Source organism: Thunnus albacares, chromosome 7, assembly GCF_914725855.1.
Source record: "Thunnus albacares chromosome 7, fThuAlb1.1, whole genome shotgun sequence".
In the NCBI taxonomy this organism is placed as follows: domain Eukaryota; kingdom Metazoa; phylum Chordata; class Actinopteri; order Scombriformes; family Scombridae; genus Thunnus; species Thunnus albacares.
The window spans coordinates 25,641,602-25,668,334 of NC_058112.1; the positions used below are offsets into that span (position 1 = coordinate 25,641,602).

The 26,733-nt window shown below is 40.0% G+C and overlaps 1 protein-coding gene and 1 long non-coding RNA gene across 6 annotated transcripts in view; one reads left to right on the forward strand and one right to left on the reverse strand.

Moving 5' to 3' along the window:
* The window catches only part of peak1 (pseudopodium-enriched atypical kinase 1), a 110,525-nt gene that overhangs the window by 82,456 nt on the left and 1,336 nt on the right, over window positions 1-26,733 (reverse strand). For 4 of the 5 annotated variants that reach the window (XM_044356130.1, XM_044356131.1, XM_044356127.1 and 1 more), the window contains exon 2: window positions 7,902-8,011. The gene's annotated coding sequence lies outside the window, so the exon portion shown is untranslated. Of the gene's footprint in view, window positions 1-7,901; window positions 8,012-24,683; window positions 24,761-26,733 lie in introns of all 5 variants that reach the window. The other variant, XM_044356129.1, reaches the window with a different exon arrangement.
* On the forward strand, window positions 21,608-26,692 carry LOC122985458. Its single transcript, XR_006404121.1, has 3 exons — window positions 21,608-21,826; window positions 22,719-22,763; window positions 25,380-26,692. It is a non-coding gene; the product is annotated as an uncharacterized LOC122985458 (long non-coding RNA).

Below are 26,733 nucleotides of genomic sequence, written 5' to 3' on the forward strand. Positions count from 1 at the left end.
GGCAGTCTTACTAAACTTTGCCAAAGGAGTGCTAACAGAGACATCTTAGCTTGAATTCAACCAATTAAGCCCTGAAGGAGGCATATAAGCTAAGTAGAAATCATGTTTCCCATTTCACAAGAGCACCATTATTGGGGCTATTGACAAAAATGGTCAATAAGCTCTGGTGTTAAAAGCCTCATAAATTTGTTTTAAAGCTGTTTAATTCTCCATAAAAATCAAAATAGTGTAAATAAATAAAATATCCTACAGCATTTTTATAAAGAAGTCCTAAATCAAGATTTGTTGTAAGGTTGTACAAAAACATCACAAATATGACGTGATGAAGATTGTTGATTTGAGCTGTGACCACACTGCTGAAATAAAGCAAATACTATTTGATTGGACAGCTAGAGGCATTGTTCAATTGGAAAACAGTGTCACTTTTTTTAAAGACATTTTCCATTTTAACTTGAATATCAACTCCGAAGCATGAAATCCAATGTTCCATTCCATCTTCAAAGCACAAACCACACAGGGGGCACAGGCTGAACAGCTGAAACTTTAGCCTGTTTGAAGAGCCAGGCAAGACAAGGTTGACTAAACAGTGAAACAATAGGTGGCAAGACTAAAGGGCTTGGCAAAGATCAAGTTGAAAGTCTTTGGGCAGACTAGTGGCCAATAAATCTGAAACACAGATTACATGACACCAAGTGAAGTAACTAGATATATATTCAAAAGTAAAGGACCTCTACATTAGCCTTGAGTGCTGATTTGAGGTTGGCAGATAGCGTAAGAGAATAAAGCCATGTCCGTGATAGATTAGTACTCACTGTGAATTTTAATCAAGCTAATCTGCAGCTTACTTTATGACTGCAATTTATCAAACGCTGGAAAAATAATCTATAAATCTGATCTGACAGTATAATCTAGTGGTTGGAGAGACCAGTCTTGCACCTGGGAGTCCACGTTCAACCAACCCATGACATAAACTATTCATCCTCCTGAAGAGTGCTTGACCAAAAGACCTGAGTATGTACCAGCTCCAGGATAGCAGTTCTGTAGCTGACCTTACAGTCTGATTTTGTTCATTATCAACATTGACAGTGATTAATAATCATTGAGACGATTCATAACAATTTATTCCAGTTCATTTTCAAATGATTAGCAATAGTCAGTACTGGGAATACAAACACAGGGTAACCAAGGTAACACGATTTTTAGAGAGAAAACCAAATTGCTTCCTTATGCACAAGGACAAATTACTAACCCATTCCATTAAATATCAAGTCCTACAATTATGGGGCTCACTGAACTATGACTAATATCCCTGTCTTCAGTCACATCAGTGTAAATACACTGTCATACATATGAAAAAACACCATTAACCTTCACAAGCTTTACCTAATGTTGCTGCTTTTGTTCCCACCAGAGCCAATGGCGGAAGATTTAGAAGGTCCTGAGCTGGCTTATTACCCAGAGCATCTCACACACAAAATCCACTCCAGCGTTTAATCCGGCAAGATGGAGACACAGAAAAAAGATCAGGGCATTCAAGATGACTTGGTGGCATTTTGGAGGAGCAGTATGTATAGGCATGTGTATAGGTGTGTGAGCCACAGATGAAGAAATAAAAAATGTCTAATTCTAAAATGACAATATTAAATAACTAACACAGGGAGACCACAGAACATCTAAGGCTGATTTGAAGTTAAAGTTACCCTGATAATAACAATAAACTTGAGCATAGCTTTATTTAGAAACTACATAGCATGGGTAAGCGGAGAAAAAGATAACACTGATACTTCCTCTAAATAGCCTGGATTAAGCAAAGTTAAGCTCTCTACATGATATATATCCACATTCTTCGATGATGAATAGGAGGGTGGTTGCATGCGTGGGAAAGCATGTCTGTATCTTAGCAGCCTTGACTAAGGATTGGGGGAAGAGCCATGGTAGGACATGAGGACTGATGACCTCTTCTCATGCAATGCCACATTCCTGTCATAACTAAGTTGAAACAGGCCTGGGACAACTATAGCAAGCAGCGTGAAGGGGACGGGGTCACAGTTTGGTGGAATTTAGGGGAGACTGCCACCCACCCCTCACAAACCTTTTTGAATAGGCTGCCTAAATCCACCTAGACTGCCACTGGACCTAGATGGTTCAGGAAGTCACTTGACGTCATTCTACCACTTGACCTTTGTTCCACTAGCAGGTGATGGTGAGAGAAAGCAAAAATACGTTGACATGCACTGGCAAAATTGGCATCTATTTTCAAAACAAACCATCCATATGTTATGTGGATGGGTAAAGCAAGTGGATTACTCCAATTTGACTGTAAATCATTGCATTTTTTGTTTCAGTATTATATGACTTTTTAACTTTTTTTTTTTACATTTATCAGGTGCTTATGTATGTATACAAAGTTGTCCTGTGTCTGCCTATTTTAGGTTCTCAGCTCACTTACCATGTGCTGAACTGATTAAATTTGTGAAGTGAAATTATAGTTGATTCCTGCTTGACATTAAGCAAATATGTCATTTGAAAAATGTGGCAATAACAAAATATGTAGCTCCAGTGAACCTGTGTGAAGTTGGTTATCCCTCTGAGGTTCACTCTGACTAATGGTTAAAAAAAATGGAGCAGAGAGCTGACCCATAGATCATTTGATATTGATGTTTGAGACTTCTGTGACTCTCGCTCTTGCTCTGATGGGAACTCCAACAGCTGCTGGTTTCCACAGTCAACTTAGTGGGGCCTTAAGGGAAAGTCAGGGATTGAAAGACATAGAGAGAGAGAGAGAGAGGGGCCGAGCAAGAGTGTGATGGGAATACATGTTCCAGACACCCACTCACTTATTGATCCATTGACCTTGCCTCCACTGACATGATGGGCTTCAAGGACAGACCGCTATCCAAGGTCTATCTTTCTCCGTTTTCACATTACATTTCTCCGGAAGTTAGATACTTTCTATGGCTTAATTGATTTAAACCTTATCAATGGGGTCCTAATGGGAAAACTTTACATTGTTTACTGTTGAGGCTAGATTGCAAGGGCACTTTTAGTGAGCGTTTTAGAAGTGGTAACTCTAGAGGAAAAAAAGCACAGGGCACATCCTAATCCATTTATCAAGGACAATCACAGCAGGGAAATGCAGCAATCAATAAGTAGAGTACCTTAAAGAGCTTCCATGAGTCAACAGCATGTAATCTTAATGGATCTATACATATATATATACTACCAGTCAATACACCCCAACTTTCAGAGTGCTCACAAATTCCACAGAGACTTAAATGCTACACTTGGCCTCTGTAGCAAAGCCATAGGCATCTAAACAGAACACAAGTCTGGTAAAACCTTGGGATGAAGTAATTAGTTTGCTTTTTCTATTTAAGGCCAATGCTGACATTCTACCACTCAAATCAGCTGATACTGATGCAGTTTTATTGACTTCATGTAAACTGCAGGTAAATAGATAAATCATCTTACATTAGGGGTGTGACAGTACGTGTATTCGTCCCAAACCATACTGTACAGGATGTTGGGTATGGTATGCACCATGACCCAAACAATCACTGTCAAAATAGTTTAATAATCCATTTACTCCGACATGTGGAACAATAATTCTAGCGTGCAAGTTCCACCCAGAACATTTTGGCAGCGCACCACTTAGCTGTAGCATCCTCGTGGATGTATGCTAGCCGACTTAGCCAAGTTAGCCTGTTTACCCTGGTGTGTCACTGCTGCCAGAATGACAAATGAGAGACCCATTAAACACTGACCAAGTGTTCACAAGAATAAAAGTTAAAAATAAGACCATAAAACATACAAACAATAAAAGCATAAGCCACAAGATAAAGTCAACGTAGAAACAAAACACAGGCACCAAGGTACCCTAAAAGAAACACACACAAGAACAATCACAGACAATCATAAACATCATCCCGGAGGAGCAAGCTGCTGGCAGATCTGAGGCTGTGAGATAAACATAAAAAGCTCAAGCAAAATGCAGGAAGTCCACATTAATCACACGGGCAGTGAAGTTCACAGTCAATTGTCTATTTAGTAAAGAGGAGTGGCAGCCAGTATGAGCCAGTGTTTCCTCATAAGAGGAGCTTCTCTCCCACTGCAACACAAACACCAAAATAAATCTTGTACTTTTGGTTGCCATGGTGATACACGTGGCTATCTTAAAATAATGAAGTGACTTTCAACTAAAAAAAACAGGATATAAACAGGATGTTACTTTATTCCAGTGCTAAATCATGTAAAATAAAAGGTCAGCAAAATCCCACTCCCACATTTATTATGGTCAAATATTCACATTAGTAAGAATACTGGAACTGTGGTGGTAGATGTGCTGGTAGACATTGCCAATTAAGTGACCCAACATGGGGTCCCAGTGTTGAGAAACCTTGCTATATTGTGTCAGTTTTATTGTATGTGCATTCCAGTACTTTAGATGTTCATATCATAAAGTATGATTTGCTTTTTTGCCATGCAGCATAGTAACTTTCTCACAGATATGTGTGTTCACGTGTATATGATGTTGATATGATACATGATAGGTTTCATTTGAAAGCACTGGCTTCCACTTTCAAGTATGGGACTTGCTTGTGGGTGTTGATCATTTCTTAAAGGGTTTATGTTTTATGGATTTCTATGGGAATCATATAACCTTTAACCAATAGTAGTAATGGAAGTCACCTGTATTCATAATCATAACCAAACCCATAATACATAAGGTTGAGTAAAGTGTCAAACTATGGCTCTCTTATTCTGAATTTTCTTCAACTGACCTATAACAGTATTGCTTTTGGTCTGCCAACACTGTCTGCAAATATATCACTGCAGCTCTACAGTTAGCACCATTTAAAATGTCCTTTAACACCTACATCTTCAAAGGAAAAACAACTTTAAAAAATGGCCCTTGATCAGCTGAGCAACTCCATTTCAGAGGTTCAGTCTTAAACACTGGCCCTGACAGCTCTATCAACTCCAGTGGGAATGAACCTAACCTACAGCAGCTCTAAATCTGTTCAAATACATCATCTGCTTAAACACTCCTAAAATGTGAAAAACTGTTCACAAAAAGGGACAGGTTCGAGCTAAGTGTTTACACTGCATTTGCTCTAACAATCATAATCGAGGGATTAGCTCAAAATGAGGGGAGTTGATGGGCCTGGACTTGAGTGTTCATTTGTTGTGTGTTTAGCTTTTTTGTTTTTTTTTATTACATCTGTTTTGTATCCAGAAAGATGTTGGATATGGAGGAAAGAGGGAGAGAGAGAGTGTACGAGCAGGATGGAATGAAAATAGTTGGATGGCGTTCTAGCTCTGCTGATTTGAAATTCTGCGATTGTTAATATACTGCAGGCAGAACAAAAATAAAAACACTGAATTTTTTTGTAAAATAATAAGGGTTTCTCATGTCATCTAACTTCACTGGTCCAGTCATCTGTTGTCTATTCTAAACTGCCTCGAGCAGTATCCTCATGTTTAGCAAGCAAGTAATTAGCATTTCCCTTCAGTAGCCAAATCGAACCATCAACAGTCCATAATACATTTGTGCACATATTGACTGAAGAGTTGAAGATGCTTGGGGATAACTTCCGAGCAATAACAACCATGAAAAGAAGCAGGCAGAGACTTTTATTTATTTAAACTAAATTATTTTATGTCTAGGTTTTGAATACACCTTTTCTTGGAGAATTCTTTCTTCAAATACACTCTGTACTGTCAGTAAATGTTGTTCAACTACAGTACATATTTAAGCTTTGGAAACTGTACTGCAGCTCTGACCTAACCACTGCTGCTATCATATATTCGTGGATAATTATTACCCCAGACGCCCTCCCCAAACTCACTAATTAGGTTCCCCAGAGGAAATCAAGAAGAGATGTGAATGCCACATTCTTGCATCCTCTTGAGCACATTCAAGTTAATGACTGCACTATCAGTAAATCAGCATTCAGAAGATAATTATGTCAAAAACAAACCCCTCAAACCTCTCCCCCCACCATCCCCAAAGAGCCCCCTTATCCTCCATGAGACTAGATGGCGCAGGGCCTATCTGTGGGAGCTTGTGAACACAGAGGGATGTGTGGTGGTTGGCCTGGACTCAGCCAAAGACCTGGCAAGTCCAATTATACTCAAGCCATTTCAAAGTGCATCTAAAGACAAATGTGGGATTTTGCTATGGTGCTAATTAGGGGCTTGGAATTATGAGAGACCTCACAATGCACATGACATTACCACAATAGTTGGATCAAACTGACCCTGAAATAGTGAAGTACTAAATATTTTTAGTGACAAAAACACATTTAAATGGGATCATCATATAAAAAAAGCTAAAACCTCTATCACAACTAACATGTCATGTCATTGAAAGTAAATCTTTCAAGCAAACAGCAGATGCTCAACATGTGCAGCACAGACAGACAGACGATCCGACTGACATCGACCAATCAAACTGTCTTCTTCTAACAAGATAAACAGTATGTTTGTGAGACAAAACAGATCAAGTATGTCAGGAGGAGGAATGAAGCAAAGGAATGGAAAATATGTATTGTGAATGTGAAATAGAACAGCAATGACAAGTATGTTGGCATTAAATGCAGAACACAAAACAGCAGTCTCAGCTATCAAAGTAGGTGGTAATAACTACCAAAACAGAACAAAAACAAAGAATGTCCAAAAATAGCTGCTGAGCTTCGTAGGTGACGCAAAGCTACAATTTTGAAATACCTTGGTCATGAAGTCAGAATGGATGAAATCATTTCCCAGAATGGTGGAGATGAGTGTATACTAAAAATAATCGCTCCATATTTGAGTTTGGCTTGAATCAAACTGCGGGGGAGGGGGAAATCTTAACAATATGTTAATTAGTAAGGTAAATAAAATATTGTCATCTCTTCTCATTGTGGTGATGGAAATGTGTGGGTTCAAAAAAAAGTACCAAGACATATTCTTGACCTTTCTCTCCCCTTAGTCACGGGTGCTATCGCTTTGTGATGCATGAGCAGTATGACAACAATCTGACTGCTTTGTAGTTCCTTTTCTGTGCCGGAGCACGAAAATACCGGTTACAGAAAGGAAGATTTATAGAGGTCCATTGACAAAGGCAAAGGACTAACAAACATCAGCCCAGGCAACGTGGCCGGAAACTGAAACAAACAATATGGCCTTTGAGTGTCCCTGTGCAAGGATGACTAACCATTTGTATAACAGACTAAGTCTACTCCAATTTTTATGCGGTGTCAAAGCCAACCGAACGAATAACACATCAAAACATGAAGAGCCAGGCTGAAGGTGTTGATTTTTTTTTTTTTTTTGCCAATAATGTGCTACAGTATTTCCGGTACAATAGTTAATTTTAATTTTAATAGTGTTAGTCTCCGCAAAAATACAATAAAACAAATAAAAACATGTGACGGACTGTTTATGCTTCTGTTATATGTGGCCGGGCGGCAGGAATTTTCTGGTAAACTGTACTTTCCTAAATTTTCCTAGCGTAGTTGTGGTGATGTTAAAGGTGGTTGCATACATACAAATTTAGATTAGTTATGTTTTGCTGTGGTGTTGCAGTTTATTTGTATTGCCCAATATCACACAATGTCTCAACAGCCTTTACAGGCCCACAACAGTAACAATTTGGTTTTAAAACCAAACTCTTAAAGAAGAAAAAAGGGAAAACTCTATAAAAACCTCCCTCAGTATATTAAATGGTGTAACACAGTCTTGTCATGTTTTAGTGTTGCTAAGGGAGAAAGTTGCTTGCAAATTCAACAATAACAGAACCAATGTCTTGTAGCAAAAGGACTGTATAACGGTTTAATCAAACCTGCAGTTTTAATATGATTGATTGTGCAGCACTACTGCAGATAATAAGAGGTAATAGAAAGTTTGATTCGACTCACCTGCCAGGCTATGCGACTCCCTGTTGTCTTGAGTGTTATTGGCCTGAAAGTCACAAAAGTAGCTGATTCAGACAAAGCCACAGGGCATCCTAAGGCTGCAGCCAATTTGCCTGCAAACAAGGAGAGCAAGAGACAAGAGGTTAGATGTCAGCTTAATGTCACCATTAAGCGCTCCTGATGAGCACCTATTTCTGAAGAGTAACAGAGAAAGGCTCATTAAAAAAGATTTGACTTTTGACTTAACATTCACATTTTAAATCAAGAGAAGCACGGGACAATTTCTGATTCACAAATGTCTCAATACTCAATACAGCAAAAGGTAAAGAGAATTTCAGGGACAAGTATATTGTGGTATTACAAACAAATTCACAAAAAGGTACAGCGTGTGCCACTGCTTCAATTCCTATAATTACAACAGTGCATAAAGGTAATTCCTGCACAAGGGTTTGGCCTCTGGGTTACTCTATAATCTAAATTTCTATACAAGGAAAGAGCAACTGAGCTGTTTTCAAAAGTCTTGAGTATGTAAAACTTAAGACTGTACAAAAGTGAGCAACAGAGAGAGCTGTGATGTTCGTACGACAACTGAGGGCTTGCGGGTACCGTGCTATGTGGATCACTCCCACAAGAAAAAGAGACTGGAGTGAGGGTTAACAGTGGTGGGGGTGGAGGTATCATGGTCCTATATTTCATAACAGAACTAACCTATAAAACCTGTCTGCTTCAAGCTGCTGCCAGTCAAGCATGTACAGCTCAATATGATATAAAGCTAGACTGCTTTGTCACTATGAGCAAAAGAACATAATCTGTGAGGGCAAAAAAGTGACAAAAAGAGAATTTCCCCCTTTCTACAAAAAAAATGGTCACACATCATCTTGAAATGATCTCATCACATGTTCAGCTGTTATGAAAAAGGGATTTTTCATGGGCAGTTCCTCTCTACGAGGCACCAAGCTGAGAATGAGCCATGACAACACATTGCACCCACTTGATGCGACATAAGCTTCATAAACATTCACATCAGCTAGCCAAAAAGCCACTGTGCATTAATAACGCCGGCGGACTAGCGAACCATTCCAAAGCCATTCTCCGCAACGCTGTCACGTCCCAATTCTCATTAAAAGCCATGAGTCAACAGAAATTAGACAAGAACCACTCCCCTGCCCTAAATTCATCCCTGCAGACATGGCATTCTGCTTTTGCCCACTTCATACTGTAGTCTGCTCAGGCAAGAAACCAAGCTATATAAGGAATTGTTAGTGTTGAGCACAGCTAGTGGCTCTAAACTATTAGAGCCAAGGGTTTAGAGGTGGGGAGTCTGTTTACACTGAAAGCTTTTTTATTTTTTGTTTTAAGAGGGTCCACTTGCTAAACATGACTCAGGCTTTAATGCATAATCCAACACTAATATTGGCTGCCGGTGGGCAGGATGGGGGGGGGGTGAACAGGGTATGTTTGTGTGAACACATGCAGGTGTAAGTGTTGTGCACATGGCCATATTTGGGTGAGACCTAGTATTTGCAAATTGCAATTTTGATTAAATTAATGTTATGTACATATAATATTTCAATCACACTTTAATGGACAGTGTTTAATACCTTGATCACCTTTTTGCAGAGCATGCTAATGGCTTAAAATGGCACTGTTTTATAATTGGACTGGTGTTTGAGGTTTATTCTTACTAAGAAAGGCAGTAAAACATAATCATACACTGAGATTGACCAAGAAACAGTATAAGAGAAATCAAGCGCAACCAAATGTCCCAATAACAGTGAGATCACTTTCAAGTTCAACTGCAAATTAGAAGTCCAGCAATGCCCTACATATAATAACTAAAAAGAGAAAAAATTAAAAAATATGAGTACAGTCATGCCAATTCTCCCCTGGGCTTCCCTTTGCTCCTGGTTTTAGCTGTGACCACTTCCTTCCTCTGGCTCTAATTGACTGTGCACTATTTCTACACGAGGCAGCAAACTAAACAACTCCATGTGTCCCTGTATGGCAGTTAAGCAATGGCAATCAGGACAGATACAGAGCTGTGCGCACCAGGCTAACGCTATTGTGATGCAGACTGTTTTACTGCATCCCAGCAGCATTATAGCATTCCCACTCGCTAATCTGTGCCTGTATCATAATGCCTCTCCGGGCATTCTTGATTCACAAGCTGTTGTTATGATGTCATGACGGACAATTTTCCCACATAAAATTTGATCGCTCTCAGACCGTCACCGAGATTCTGAGTCGATCTGCCGGGATAGCTGAGTGTGAAAGGTTTTAAAAAGTTGAAGACCTGAGCCTTGGACATTATGCACATGCACTGGGGCCTTTGATCTTCGACTCCAGCTAAGACTAAGCGATCCCCGTGGAAAGGAAACATGCCAAGCTCAACAGAGCCTGAATCAAAGACTTTACTTAGCACCCAAACCACAAACGACATTATCGTACTTAGTTGGGAACGTGAGGCGAGAGAAAGTTTCAAAGACATTGACATGCTACCTTATCACGATCCTATTCATGAAAGACGGACCGTTGCAAAGAAATATGAGTTTTAGAAAATTAGTAGAAAGTTCTGGGAGAGAACAGTCGTAGATGCAATTGGGTATTTTTAAGCTAAATGCCGCTCCTGCAGCTGAAACTGATTCATTTTTTTGACTTGACTAAAACTGTTATTAGGAAAAATGTTGCATTTTGTCCTAACTACAACTAGGCTAACTGCAGTTCCTAGAAAATATACACAAATACAGTATCTTCTCAGACATCAAATTACACCGACAGACAGGAACAGAAACAGTGCACCTCCTCAACATTCAGTAAACATTCTGGTGTCTGCATGAATTGCACAGATGTTTCCTCCTCTCAGCAATGTGACTAGATTGGTTGTGTGTGTGCAGACTAAGTGGGCTGAGAGGCCACCGGAGGGACAGCTGACTGTTTGCAATGGTCCACGGAGCATGTCTTTAGGCCAGGACCCTGTTCCCAAGACGACAACAACAACCTACGGTTCAGCGTGACCTTTACGAGAGTTTGGAAAGTTGGACAATCCGGATAAAAAAGAAAAAAGTTTTGAGAAACAATGCAGCTGCAAAGAAAGAATTTTCAAATGTTTCTGATCTGGCATCTCAGCTTATATCAAGTGTCTACATCTAAAATGCATTTCATATAGTGATTAATAGATAATATACTAAGTATAAAATAAGTATTCTGAGATGTAAAACTGCACCCCCTTCCAAAAATAAACAAACAAAAGACATATTAAATGACCACTAACAAAAGACTCAGACACAAATCAACCTAGCCCACCAATAAGCCAGCCAACCTGTCTCCATGGTGAAAGGATTATGTCATGACTCAAGCATCTAGAGGAAAATACAGCCTGGGTAAGGCCGTGACAAGTGACTGAGTGGATTTAATATTTGTCAAAGAATAAGAGTGTGAGCCGAGCGACTAGACAAACGACTGGAATGGAGAGCTACCCCTGTGCATTAACCATGATGTCATTATTGTGCATCTTGGAGCCAGGGCAGAAAAAAGCATCCGTGCTGTTCCAAGAGCCGAGGACCTGCATCACATTTAGATGGCATCAGACACTATATTTAAATGTGATTCTGCAGGAGGACAGAAAAGGGTTCTGACATCTCCTGGATACAAGTTACTTAACAAGTGCCTCTTTTAACACAGTCTTTACAAGGTACATTCAGCTCCCCCCTCCCTCCATTTCTTCTTCTTTCAGTAGTATTTATACATTTTCTCCATCCCTGTTCTCTTCACAACTCCCCAGCTTTCTGTTCCCCTCTCTCCATATTATCGGTCCCACTGCTCAACTCCCAGGGCGGGCAGCTGGCTCTACATCAGACACATCCCAGGACAAAAGGGTAACTCCAGATTGTCGTGGTGAGGGCAGCCACCCGTGGCAGCGCTCAGCGGGATTCCGGTTGTTCATGGTTGGCACTAATTACAGATCGGCCAGACTCGCCAGAGCTCTAGAAACTCCAGTTAGTACAAAGAAAATGCAGAACTGGTTTAGACAGAAAAACACAGACTGACCATTAAAACTGTCTCCACTTGAAGCAAGGCAGATAAAACACGGAGTGATGTAAACTCAATAGGGTGGCTTAAAGACATCAATCAGGATCAAGCACACGCTCCCTGGGGAAGCCTATTAACTTGTGCAAGGCCATAATGTTGCAGTTTTATTGCTACCCGGAGGCGTGATGTAGCCTTCGTATGGAGTATCAATGTGTGGAGTTGAATTCACACTACGGGCTGTTGTAAAGCTAATTGCAAAGATAATCCCCCTCTCTCCCTCAAGCTCCATGTCTCACTTTACAATCATTATCGTGCCAGAAAAATAGTTTTTTTTTTTTTTCAGCAAAGTTGCACTGAGCTTCTTAAAAGAGCTTCTTTTGCAGGGAATCCCTGCACTAGATGTCTTTATGAATTCAGAGGCCTGTGAAAGACCCATGTTGGTAATTCTGAATCAGTAATGGAATTCAAAGGCTGGAGCCATGTTGGAAGCTCAAAGGATATAGACAGCAATTTTCTATATTTTTCTTATTGTCAACAAATCTCATGTGCAGAGTAAACCAACAATGGACTCAAACTTCTTACATGTATTATGTGTGCATCCAAAGCCTAATATATCATATTCCTCTGTGCTGTAGACTTCTGTTGTTGTCCAAAAACTATTAAAAATAAGTCAATGAACCACATCGTTGCACTTGGTGACCATGAAGATTATGGTAGTTTTAGGTAAAAATGGCTCCAATGACTAATAACAGCTTTGGAGCCATTTCTAAACATCTCATTAAATACAGAATATAGAAAATCATCAGCCATATTCTTTTACAGAACTCCCATTTGCTGTGCAAGGAGAGATAATAACATCACCTCCTAATAAAATCCAGCCCGCAGAAGATGCAACCTGCTAATAAGAGAGTACACTCTTTAAAAGAGATCGATTTGGGTTTAGATTTTTGTTTCTCTTAAAAAAAAAAAAAACATGTTTTTTGCTGTTATTTTCACAAAAATATACATCGGTATTGTGGCATACAGGTTTTTGTATCCAGCCTGAGAACACCATTCTCTACCCTCTCTCCAAAAAACAACTTTAAAACCTTGGCTACTTGTTTCATGCACCCACATTTTTTTTAAACATCTACACAACATCTTGACAACCGTGGGTGTATAATTTCTATTCCCCACAAAGATTTGACTGACAAGTTAATAGCCAATCACACACCGGAGGTGTCGATGTGTGTGAATAGTAGACAGCATAAGAAGGGGACATAAAACATGGAATGGCTAAAGCTACAGTAAAAGCTGTGAGTGAAAAGAAGCAGCCTGTTGCACAAGGCTGCTTGTTTGAGCTGACTAAAAGAACGGCATCAGGTGTCAACAAGAAAACTCAGCGAAAGCAAACAGAGTGTTTATAGCACATGCACTGCAACGCACTGCTTAGCAATTAAACACTAAGACATGTTACACTTTGCTCTCTGATTTATGCTGGTTGGAAGCTGTAGTATACAAGCTACCTGCTGCTTTTATTTTGGTTGAAAGCAAATTATCTGAAAGCAATCACCAATGGTTATAATCTATATATAATCTATCCAGAACGGTGATGCATTTGATTACAATAAGAAAGGAGGAGAGAGATTTGCAAATGTAACTGACATTGAATTGAAACCACAAGGAGCAAATTTAGGTTTTTAGCATACACACACACACTAAGAAACAAAAGTGTTGACCTCATTTAATATTTGATGTGTTTGCTCTAGTCATTATTCGTTTTTTTATGCCCTTTACTGTCGCATAAATCGACTCGGTGACAAACCTGTTTAATTAAAGCCCTTTTATGAAGAAAGTCAGCTTGATTAATATGCATGTCCTCGTTTCTGTCATGCTTCCACACGAGACTAATTTTCGCTTAGACAGTAAAAATAAATTAACATGTCTTGCTTAAGTAGCTGAGATGTAATAGGGGGGATTCGTGAGCATGTGCGCAAAAGAGATAGCTTTTAATTAAAAGGAGTGTTGGTGCATATAGGGTGAGTATGGCTATATGTAGTGTGTGCACGCTTGTGTAAATTAGCCAATTTCAAGCTCCTTTAAAAACAGTGGACTAACTTAGGCTCAATCAGTATTTTCTCTGCACAGTAATACAGGAAATGAATGTTTAATTTAAACCAGATCACATTTAAGTTATATTATAATATAATATAAATGAAGTTAATAGAGTTTAGCAAGTCTAAAAAGCAGATTTCAATGACCCTGAAGAAGAACAACAGCTGTATTCAACTGTTTTGGTGCTTTTCACTCTTTTTTTTTTTTTACTACGTTTACACAAACAACTGGATATGTTTTACATTCCCAACGGCACGATAAACAGAAACGATAACACAAACAGGGACGTTTTACGGTGTAAGAAATGTTATCATCTCCAAACCTAGGTATTTCAGTCCTTTCAAGTGTTCCATCCACCTCAAAAGAGCCACCGTGCTTTCCTAACACTACAAAAAAACAAACACAGAAAGGGTTTCCTCTGATCTCTCCGAGTTCCCATCACGTGTCGGTGCAGGTGTTCTACTCTTGCCCAGAGGGAAGAAGATGTGTTGGCACAAGGGAGAAATATGCATGCCAGAGTAAATATAAGTGTGTGTGTGTGTGTTTATATATTCTCCATTTACATCTTTTCTCTTCTTCAGCAAAGAAAACAAACACACTTTCACAATTTAGACTAGAACTCCGCCTTTAGCGTGCGTTAACGGTGCCAGAGAGAAACCGAGGGATAAAGCGATCCTTATGTTTCAACATCGCGTTTTCACTTTGATCTTACAATATGAGTCCAGACGTATAAAATCATATGAATGCTGGAGCTTAATGTGCTGTAGACTTGTTTGCCAGCCACATGTTCGCTGGCCGGTTTGTGCACAGCCACTGTTCCTGTCAGTCAACAGTCCTCTGGATCATAGTGCTCCAAACTCCTCCTCCTCCTCCTCTTCTTCCTCCTCCTTCCGTGGCCCAGATCTAATGGCTGAATGCCAATATCTGGGCAGGACACCCACCTGCTATCACAGTTACACACTCACGCACATGGAAGTTTCACAACTAAGCAGTCACTTCAAAACACCGAATCAGCAAACTTGCTCCTCTAATCTGAATAAAGACTTCCGTTTCTTCTTTCCTCAAAGGGCTACGTGCCCTCTTTCACACCATTCTCAGACGGACACGTCACGCTCGTCTCATCCCCTACGGACAATCAGCCAGGAGCCCCCCCGCCCCCCACCCCCCCGTCGGCCTTCCAGCCTGATATAGCTGTGGTATGGGCTGGGGTGTGGGCCAGGGTCTGAAGGAATGGGACTGTTAGTTTTCTGGCCATTTCGATCGCCATGTGATCCAGATCATGTCGCACCTATCGACAAGTACTTACACAAGCGGGGGGGGAGAGGTACTGTCACAGAGGTACGGCGTGCACTATTATTGCTAATGAGATCACAGCGTGGAGGGGCTGCGTGTGTGCGTGTGTGTGTGAGAGAGAGACTAAAAGGGGAGGGGTGGTGGGGGGGGGGTCTATGAGTTAAACAGGTAATTTGAGATGAGCCCTCACTCAGTCGGGCGGTTGAAAATGGGGTGAGTCTGCAAATTTAATTTGAGCAGCACCAACGAGATTATTTGCGGAAAAGAGTCTTGCTGTGTCAGGCAAGGTCAGGCAGGGGATGTTTGTTTACAAGTGGTGAGGTAGTGAATGCTGAGATGCATTTTCGCTGTGAATGTTGCGTAATCTCTTAACAACTCTGGAATGCTGGGTGACAAATAATGTAAGGTGTGATTTTTCTATGTTTTGCTACTAAATGTATTGTTCTAGCTGCACAGCCTTTGCTTTGCTCTCAGTTCATATTCAAAAGAAGCATAATTTCAATGATCAGAGCCTTCCTGCTTTATTGAGCCTGACACTCATTTGAAAATCTAAATTTCTCAAATCTATGTGTGTGTGCACTCATTAACAATGTGTCTACCACTGGAATTTAATTGTGATGATTTAATATTGTGATACTCTGTTGTCTACGCTATTCACAACTCTGAATTAAACACTTTAAAGAATATTTAACATTTAGCGTTTTACAAGATGATTGCCTCCAGTAGGCTCAAGGGGAATTTAAACTGTAGCTCTGCCTTACGGGGTTACGTGCACAGGCTCTATAGCCACACTGTAGGATATACCATAGCTGACATGCCGACCCTCAAAAATATAACTACACGTCAGGGCTCCGGCAGTTACGGAGATACCGCGTGAAGACCGCAATAATTGTGACCGGTCAGCTCTGGATGCGTGTGTTCTCTCCTTGAAGTTTCTGACGGAGACTGTTGATAGTGACGACAACGTTTAGCAAGTTTAAAACAGCTCAGTAATTGTCTCCATTTCAATAACACACATAGCAAAGCCACTGCAAACCCTCTGCTCGCTGTATTTACTTTATCACAGTGAATGAAAGAACACACAACTGCACAACAATAGTCTCCTATTCAGTAAGATAAGGAAAACTTTCCCTTTGTCACTCTATATCACAAAGTGTATTGAAGAACCAGTTACTGTGGGAAGTATAACTGGTCATATACAATACATCTGACCAGTATTGCAGTGGTTCCACCAACAATTGATATATAAATCCAGCTTTACAGTTTAGTGCAACAACAAATACAATTTTGTATACATAAGCCAATATATAATGGTTCTGAATATGTTCTCATGAATACTGGGATAGTGGCCATATTACCTAACAATTCCTAGTATCCCTTACTATTTTAATGGGTGACAATATTCTAACAGTGCCAACACTGGCCCACAGTATAAATCATGTTGGGTTAATATGTCATTATGTTTTGCTTGATGGTCTCTGCAGCTTGATATAGTAATAATACTGTGATCAGAAAGTAGCCACACTGCACTGGCAGCGTTTATTTCTGTCAGCTATGCGGTTCAAAACTTACTTGGTACAATGTTCCTAATAACTTGAATCAGCCGAAGCTGAGGCACAGCTGTATTAAAGTCATCCTTGTCTATCACTGAATTAGGACAAGATTAGAAACTGCCATGAAAAAAAAAAAAAAGACAAGGGGTCTTATTGTAAGAACAAGAGATAAGAAGAAGCAAAGCGTTTCTATAGTTCACATTTGGATGGAAATAAGTGAGTCACGATGACCTAGTTTAGCGTTCAGAACAGTGGAGGAAGGTTTTTGTACATTTGCAGTGTCAGGAAGAGCCATTAATAAGTGTGGATTTGCAGAGAAGCACCACACCCACCGCCTCCATCCATCTCATCTGTAATTTATAAGACTTCTGTATTCCACTGAGCTTCATCAAGATGCAAATTAACAACGATACGGAATATTTAGACCTCATAGAATAAAATCCACACGACTAAAGGAAATTCTGCAAAAATCAAGCTCCGAAAAAAAAAGCACAGTTGAAGTTTCCTACTGCAAAATTGTGTAACTGATGAATGTTCTGATAACCGACAAGCACACACATACAGACTCACACAAGCCATCTCCGAAAACCCTCCACACTTCATCTTGAAAGATGGGTGCTTTAGATTAATGTTGGAGATAGTATTGAAGCTTGTACGTAGCCCTCATCCAGGCCTGTAATCTCTAACAGCAGGCAGAGCTCAGGTTCACCATGGTAAACAAGTCCAACATCAGCAAGGTATGTCTGAGAGATTTCAGCACAACACGTAGCAAGTTATTTTAGGTTTGCAGGGGTGAGTCCAGGAGAGTTAGTGAGGTCAAAACGTGGCCAAAAACAAGTGCCCTGCTGTGCTCTCGCACATTTGAGCGAGCCAGAATTGTTTTAGCCTCATCATTGCCACAACCAATCACGGATGCCTTGCCTTAACTCAAACAAATACTTGTGTAGATAGATCATCACATATCCTGCAAGGGAGGTTTATCCTACCATATATGGAGCTCAATACAGTGTCAAGGCAGTTGAAAGTTTGAAATCATGTTGGGGTTTTTTTGTTTTTTTTTTTGTCTAAACTGCTTTTCAAGCTCTAACCAAAAAATTCAGATAACAGATAAAACAGATGAAGCACAGAAATGTGAGAAATTGCTTTATAATGAAAACATACCCAAGTCAGAGAAGGCATTCTCTCTCTGCACAGGCTTTGTCTGGAGAGTTGTAGCACTTTTCTCCAGTGTAAAAGTCCCTGAAAGCAGTAGCTACTGGGCCAGACTGGTGCCAACACTCAAAAAAAAAAAGCCTAACTGGAGAAGTTGAGATCAAAAGCCTAACTGGAGAAACACAATTTGTGCAGGGGGGGTATTTTTCACCTGTTCCAGAGAGACATGATGATAGCAGCATTACAAATTTAAAAGAGTAAACGTGCAGGTGTGCATGCATGCTAGGTAAGATTAAAATACATGTGGCTGCATGTCCCTTTAAGCACAATGTCGATAGTGGATTTTATTTGTACTTCATAGTTATTTGCTTTACCCCATATCCATCCCCACCCAGATTTAATCGCCAGAAATGCAGAACTGTGGGACCGAGCCTCGAGGCGTTTTTACTTTTACATGAAATTGGAAACTGGATTCATAGAGAGATTTTGATCTCTCACCACATATTGTTAGGTTTTTATTGGCCATCTCTTGTTCCAGCCTCAGGGTGTCAGCTCTGTTAGTTGTCAGATTGAGGGAAGTAGAAGGCCCTGGGATTGCAAAACTCTGAGAAACAATATTTTATTCTGACACTATTTCAACAGTTGGAAATAAAGCAAGCTATAGACATCAGACAACAGTTGTTTTAGGTTTTAATGTCTAGTTGAGTTTGTACTATAGGTGGGATATTTGAATAGACTGTATGGTCATTTTGTTACCAGTCAATGAGTTGTTAACTGTGGCCTAAACATCCAAACCAATCAATAATAAATGGCTCCTGGCCATCAGATGACACTGAGGTTACGTTCGCCAGCTTCTGCTGATGCTTTACAGAGTAAGTCAGTATTGAGTATGCATGTTGCTTATGCTAAGTCAATTAGCTGAATATGCAGTACTGCAGAACAAGGCATCTTCAGAGGGTACTATCACTGTTATATCATGGACAATTACTAAAGAAACAAGACTGTTGCCTTTTGCACGCTAGCTGGCAAAGTTAACTAACATATTATAAACCAGTTGTTCCCATTTTAAGTTTCTACTGTTGAGGAATAAGCATTTCATTTAAAAACTTACAGGGATCCCATGTCAGACAAACAGACCAGGCAATATGGTATCACTTTTTATTCAGCCACAACATCACTTAATATTCCCAGTCTACTGCTGTGTTAGTTAGTGGGAGCCTGAGACATAACAGAACATATCAAGCTTGGAATGCGACACAGCTGGAGTGGACGCTTGAAGGAATCTCCAAATGAAGTTTTTGGTTTTGAGGTTCAGAGAGTCTACTTGAAGCCAGAGTGTGTGTGTATATACAGTGTGTGGATGCATGCGAAGAATACAAATTAGTGAAGTCTCTAATAATTAGTGCTGTTACTGAGATGTCCGAGTAAAATGCGCTCAAGGAGCCATGACTCCACTTTACCTCACCGTCTGGCTGAGAGAGCTGAGTCTGTCTCGGTGAGAAGATAATCTGAGTTGGAGCAGAGAATTTCTAAGCTCTACAAAATCCAGGAGAGGCACTTGAACACTATCATCTTCGGCCCTGCGCGAGCCACCGACACCAGTGCTGAAGAGCTGGCTGCCTCCTGACACTGCCACTTATATATATGTATGTATAAAACGTATATCCAACCTATTGCCAAGATCTACAGTTTTCCTTTGAACATATTCAAACATGTAAATGCTCCTAGAAGGCTTTGAGAGAGAAATGAATCATCAGGTCATTTCAAATCAGAAATGGCATTCGGTCTACGTACTGCCACGTTATCATCAGTTAGGCTTTCCACTGACTGCCAAAAGCAACAGCTAACGTAATGTCTGACATGACCCACATCAATCAGCTATTAAACAGACATTAACGAGACATCATGGTGTTTTTTTACAAGCGGAGAGACAGGTGAGAGGTCTGGAAGACGTCAACAATGAAAAGGCCTTACGTCACCCGCTGGCCGCGGTTCAGCTTTGTTTTATGGACCCCACAGGATGATGATGATGGTTGGAGTAGTCTATCCCACACCCACTATTCAGTTCAAAAGGAGAATATCTGACACCATTAAATCACTGAGTCCAACAGCTTTAGCCCATTAAGTCACTTTGCGATATCCTGAATAGCTGAACTCTGCTTGCCCTGAGAGGAGGAGACACGGTTTTAAATCACACGCTCTGGTGAAAGGACAAAGTTTGACAAGGGGGTTAGCAGCAGCGTCCAGCTTTAAGCTGAGTTAAATCATTAAGGTCAACACATAAGCTTATAGCCCTCATATGTATGCATAACAAAACAGCTGTGGCACAAAGACTTATTAGAAAAATGCATTACTCATTAAAGAAAAACTGCACCTATCTACGTGCAATCTACTCGTAAAAGTATTTTGTAGATATGAGTATCTTAACTACAGTTTGGCATTGCTGTTGATTAATTCAACAGTTTATTTATTTCATTACAAAATCGTAACCTCAACTATTAGCTAATTAGACTGAAATTTTCAGGGTCAACACCTTAGCTAATAGCTTATCAGCAAAGGCATAACCTTGAGTTTTTCAGATATTCACTAATGATTACCGAGTCAACATTCCTTTAAAAGGTCAAACAGAAACATTTCAAACTATTTAAAACTGATCAGCTCTCATGCTACAAAGAAAACAAAGTCATGCAGTAAAAATTAGTGGCATTAATACCTGCAAGTCATCTTCGGAATGAAAACACCTGACTATCAAGCTTATCAATAATCAGTGTCCAATGTAACATTGGCAGTAGATCAGAGTTTTTCACCGGCCCGGCAGCCAAAAACTGATAATAACTTTTTTCCATAATTTTGGTGATTAATTCGTTGTATAGATAATACATACAACAGTGAAGTTCTCTTCCCCGCCCTCGTGCATACACACACACTGACGGAGAGCAGAGGAAAGAGACGGAGAGGCAAACACGGCATTTTCTCCCCACTAGCTCCAATCAGCTGTTCGAAGTGGAGATAGTGCGCATGGTTCGCATGCGTTGTGATTATTATGTACAATGTGAAATTTCAGCAGTGGCGTTCATCATTTAGCGGTGACATAAACCTGGTCTCATGCTCAGGCAGCCTGGCCAGTGACCCCAATTTATTTCTCTTTCATGTCTCCGATTGGCCAATCAACTTACCCTACATAAACTTTTATTGGCCCTGGGCCATAGGGCTATTAGTTATGTCAGAACCTGATAATTAATATCTACCTTATTAGACTACATTGAATGAAATCCCAAGAATAAAACATAGTTCCTAGCATTAAAAAATTCACATTTATTGCAATACTGTAGAAGAAAATTTGCTATTTATTTTGCTATTTAAATTTAGCTAGTTATATGGGAACGTGCATCCTTCAGGAACAAATCTTTGCCAAGCTTTTTCAAAGCCCTTATCTCACTTTACTGCTTTAATGCCTGTTTGAGCACATTTACAACATCGGTATGAGCACGCTAACGGTCACACAGACACACAAGGAGACATGAGCAAATATAAGGAGGCTGGTGAGACAGTGATGAATGCCCCCTCTCTCTCTCTCTCTCAGATCAAATACCCTGACAAGAGTAGATGCCTCCTGGTTTGAGATAAGATCCCAGTGCCACTCTGATCCGTTCCTTCATCATCCACCATCTTCTTCTGAGCCGCAGATCGAAGACTGATATGAAAATTACTCATGACGCTGAGACTGTATGAACCCGGCATGACACTGCTGCCATGTCACATACAAGTAGTCAAGTGAAAATGTCAACTGTATCTTCATCTGATCAGGTTGTATTACTACACAGTTGATGAACTCCAGCATAAAAATAATTTCATAAAGAAACAGAGATTATATTTCATTAAAAAGAAGGCTTTTGGTAATCCAAATACATCTATTATCTGCTGGATGTGTCGAACAAATAATATGATAATTGCACCGTTCATCTGAGTGACTCCTGGAGTCCAGTGGGTTACTTTAATTTGTTCTGACATTTTCCCACCTGGATGACTAAGATGACACTACACCGACTTTTGGTAGGTGCCGTGTTATTGCCTGATAGCTGCAAAATGTACTCTGTGTAAGCCACGACCTGGAGCTGCCAACACGAATTATATCAAGGCCAGAGAGCCAAAACAAAACGCAACTGGGCTCCGACTCTGCCTTGATTGCAGACAGAGCTGAAGTTTTTTAGACGTGGCTTCCAGCCCGAACTGCACTTTTATCAGGCTCCACTGACCTTCTAAAACCTGGAGTGTTTTGTTTGAGGGTAAACTACATGGTCAAATTCCTGATGGTGTAAAACGAGAACAATGTTGTTTATCGAAAAGCAGTGTGACATTTGGAAAGACCTAACTGCGGTTTTGCTTTGTAGGGGTTGAATTCAAGATATGCTGGAGTGTTATACTGATCTTTAGACCTTTAGCCTAATTACCCATCTCACAAATGTTTGTTAAACATTTTTAACAAACCTATCATTTAGCGACGGCAGCTTTTTTCAGTCAACTAATGAGTTTTTACAACATTTTCTGCTCAATTTGATCATTTATTCATGTGTACAGGGGGAAAACCGCGGAGTGGGATACTGGGATGAATAGCAAGAATATCAGAAACCAAGATATTCATGTGGCACTCCGCTGATCTTCATGAAGAAATTGTTATTCGACTTGTCCCCCTCCACAGGTGGTTTCACAGCGCTGGTCTAGCTACAGAAACAGCGGTCCTGGGGTAAGTAGAGATCCACCGCCTTGTTCAAAGACATTTCAGAAAGAGAGCTGTATGAACTTGGATTGAGAGGCCATTCATTTTAAATGATATCACACTAGTTATTACAGCTCACAAAGTAGAGTTATTTGCTGAAGTCAAAGGCTTGAGTCAGAGACTTGGATAAAACATCACATGAGGGATATGCGTCACAGAAATCCAATTTTGAAAAACTACATTAATGAGATCTGCATCTGGTGTGAGTAACACTACTGTTCTTTTGCGACTGGCCCCTCTTTGTGTGCGCCAGTGTGGGCTCCTTAACCTCCGGGTCACACCTGTTACCTAGCTCAAACTCTGGCTGAGGGCAAAGGGAGAGGTCGAGGGTCACGGTGTCACATGACACTTCCTTCACAGATCTTTTTCAGAGCCCACACGTACACATGCACTCTGTCAACCGAGGAATTATCTGTTATTTATGTCACTGAGCTCTCTAGACAACAACTGTTTCTGAGATTCATTTTTTTTCTTATTTGCCAGCAAACATGTTTGGAATGATGGGTGTCTAATATCATGCGCTGCCTTTAATCCCAGGCTACAAATAATCCGAGAGAGTGTGCACGAATAAGGTACACTGAGATCAGTTATACCAGAGCTGAAAACTCCATCTGATATCATACATTTTGCAGTTTTGCAACGTCCCTTTTATCTGGAACACACAGTTTTTCTACCTATCATAATTCAGAATTTACCTTTTTTTTTTATTCCTGAAAGGTTTTGCACTATTTACTGTTGAAGGGTGGTGCATTATTTCATGTTTATCAAGTAGACTGAAGCCTGTACACATGTATAATTCAATAGTTTAATTCAAAAATACTATTAGCTATGTCTTAGGAATATATATTCCATTTGGAAATCAATGTGTTAAAATTAAAAGCATAGATTCAAAAGCACCACAGCGCTGCACACAAACGTCTTAAAATGGCTTATTACACTCAAATTAACCAATAAACACGCTTTGCTTCGATGCCAAAAATACAGCAGAATGTGTTTTCATAGAGCAGATTTGCTGTGCAGTAATGATGCTTTAATATCCAGCACCATCGCACTTCGAGCTTCAAGCTGATTAGTGTATTAGAAGATAGAAACATTTGTTCCATCTTTCAGAAAAACAAACATTAAACGCAACACAAGTAATGTATCTGCATGATGGAGTGAAGTAAAACACAACCAGCTGCGGTCGGAGACTCTGCACATACTGAGCTTTTGAGAAATATCGATCCGCTACTCGGGTTGCACCTGTTGTGGGTCGAAGCTAATTGAACGTCAATTAATCGACACAAACTGTTTCCGAGCGTCAAATTAATTTTGACAGTTGTTTATGTCGTTTCTAAGACTCCTCGTATGAAAATATCATTCTCTTACTCCTCTGCGGCTCTACCTTCGGGTCGTGGACTCGGTTGAACAAAACAAGCTAATTTTTTTTTTTTTTTGGTTTTTTCATCAAGTGACTGGCATTAGTCTCTTTCTAAGCATGTATGGGGTATCTATTTGAAAAACAAACAGTGGAAAGCCTTAGATAAGCTCAAGCTCCGGGTCATTGATCTTTCTGGCAAACAGAAACAACTTTCATCTCAATTCACAATGTGACGGGACACATTGTGAACATCTCACTGCACTGCCATTTCAAGATATGCCTGGAGGCCGCAGTGAGTCATCCATGACATTCCTGTATAACACACACACACAAAAAAAGGAGCCTTTTGTAATGAAAAAGGTAATTTATGTCAGATTAATGTCATCTCTTCTAACACGCCGCTGTCACAGGGTAGATCAATACTACGGCTGAATGTCTGTGATAGGCAAACAAAAAGGTGAAAGGCAAATAAAACAGTGACTGTTAAGCAGCTGCCGTGAAATCACTTATATCATTTAGAAATATACCCCACGACTGTATTTCGATGTCAGACTCCATCTCATGTCATTCAAACGATCCTGCAAATCACGACACCTCTGCAGCCCTGCAGAATACAACAGATAAACATCACCACAAAATCACTATCTTCCCCCCATCGCTCACCGCAAAGAATGTCAGGTATGTTCACAATCCCGAAATCTCGGAAATAATCCAACAAATATTTGTTCCGCATACTTTGGGAACAGGCATCCGCGGGGCAATTATCAGAAGGCAAATCTCGGCAAAACCCCCCCCCCACCCCACCCCTCATCCGCTTTAAACAGGTGAAGAAGTAACAATGTCAGACGCCTGCCTTTGTTGACACTGTCAACTCACCAGTGGTAATCAAAACAAGAGCAGGGAGCAAGTAAAAACAAGAACTGAAAACTACAGTCGCACACAAAGAAGATCTCGTTTTTTTTATCAAGAGCCCCGGTGTCTGTTTCCAAAGAACGGACAGTTACGAGCGGTGATGCACTTCAACTTTCACTGGCCTGAACTTTTGACACTGAAACTGAAGCATGTTTCACTTTCACAAACACATTCTTCACATGACCTAAACTGAGGGGTTGAATGCGTATTAATGAGAGAATAAAGGATACTGCAGATTCCAGCTGCACAGGGTTTGACATTTATGGGTTTTTGGAGTCTGATAATGATGTTTTTTTTTTTTTTCTCTACAGCTGACTAAAGTGACATCCCACCTTGAGGTCCGAGCCTGTCCCGCACATGTGTGACTTTTGTGGAAATATCTGCCAGATGACTTGATGACGCTGGATGAGCAATTAGCTCACATACTGTATATACAGTGTACATTACACTCTCCGCTGCTCACTGTCAAGCTCTCAACACCTAGAACTGAAATGTTTAGGCGATTAATTGATTAGACGACTGACGTAAAATTCATCTGCAGCTGTTTTCATTCTATTTTAGTCATTAAAATGCCAAACTTTAACTGGTTGTTGCTTTGAACGGTAGGTCGAACAACACAAGCTATCTGAAGATGTCACCAGGAAGATGTGATGTGCATTTTTCATTGTTCATTGTTTACCACCTGACGTGAAGACAAAATATTTACCGATGCCACTCAGAACACAAAACTAAACTTTTAAAATTGTTCTTCGCATGCGTACATCACACCTGAGCTACTTTTTTTTCAATTCATGATAAGGCCTTATCATTAAACTGACTGCACTATAAGATTTAGTCTTGAATCTTTTAGCAGAAGCCTCTCAGATAAAGACGGTTCAACACTAACCTGGGAATACAGATATTGACAGGTGAAAATAAAACTTTCACATTTTTTAATTGGCTCATTTAAACACCTGCATTAAAACTTAATTTCTGTCTTCACTTGTCAGAGTCTTCATGCCTGATTTCCATTTTTAGTTAGAAGTTAACAAGCAACATAGAGAAGCTGTTTTTATTGATACATTCAATGCAGTGCTCATTCGGGTACATTTTGTGTGTGTTATTTAACACTGTCAGTTATATACAGAGGCAGAAACATGCCATGCAATACACTTAATGCTAGTATCAAATCCTGATGTAATGTAAATATTGGCAGCTTTTGTATGTAAGGCACCAGCTAACCCATGTTCCACTCTGCAGTCCTGCGTAAATGGCTCGTCATGGGCCAAACAAAGGTCGTCATGTTTAGGAAGTTTAGGTTAGGGAGCACAGACAGTTCTTTGATTGGAAAAAAGGAGGACAAGGCAGTATAACGCCCTTCACTTGTTTACAGGTAAACTATATTTTTAAATGAAGAATTATTTTTACAAACATGCCAGTCAAATAATAAAAATCTACAGGAGAGGAGAGGCACATTTTGTATGAGTTTTAATAACCTGGCAATGGATAACTTTTTGTAAGATTGTTGCATATAACTTAAATAAATGTATTTTCTGCAGGTAGGAGAGCAACCATCTAATTATTTAATATTCAAAATTCAATCTGTAGCTGCTCCTCTCATCAGAGTATACTATATATTTAACATTTTTCTTCTATTGTAAAGTCTTTCCTTTTTTATATTATTTA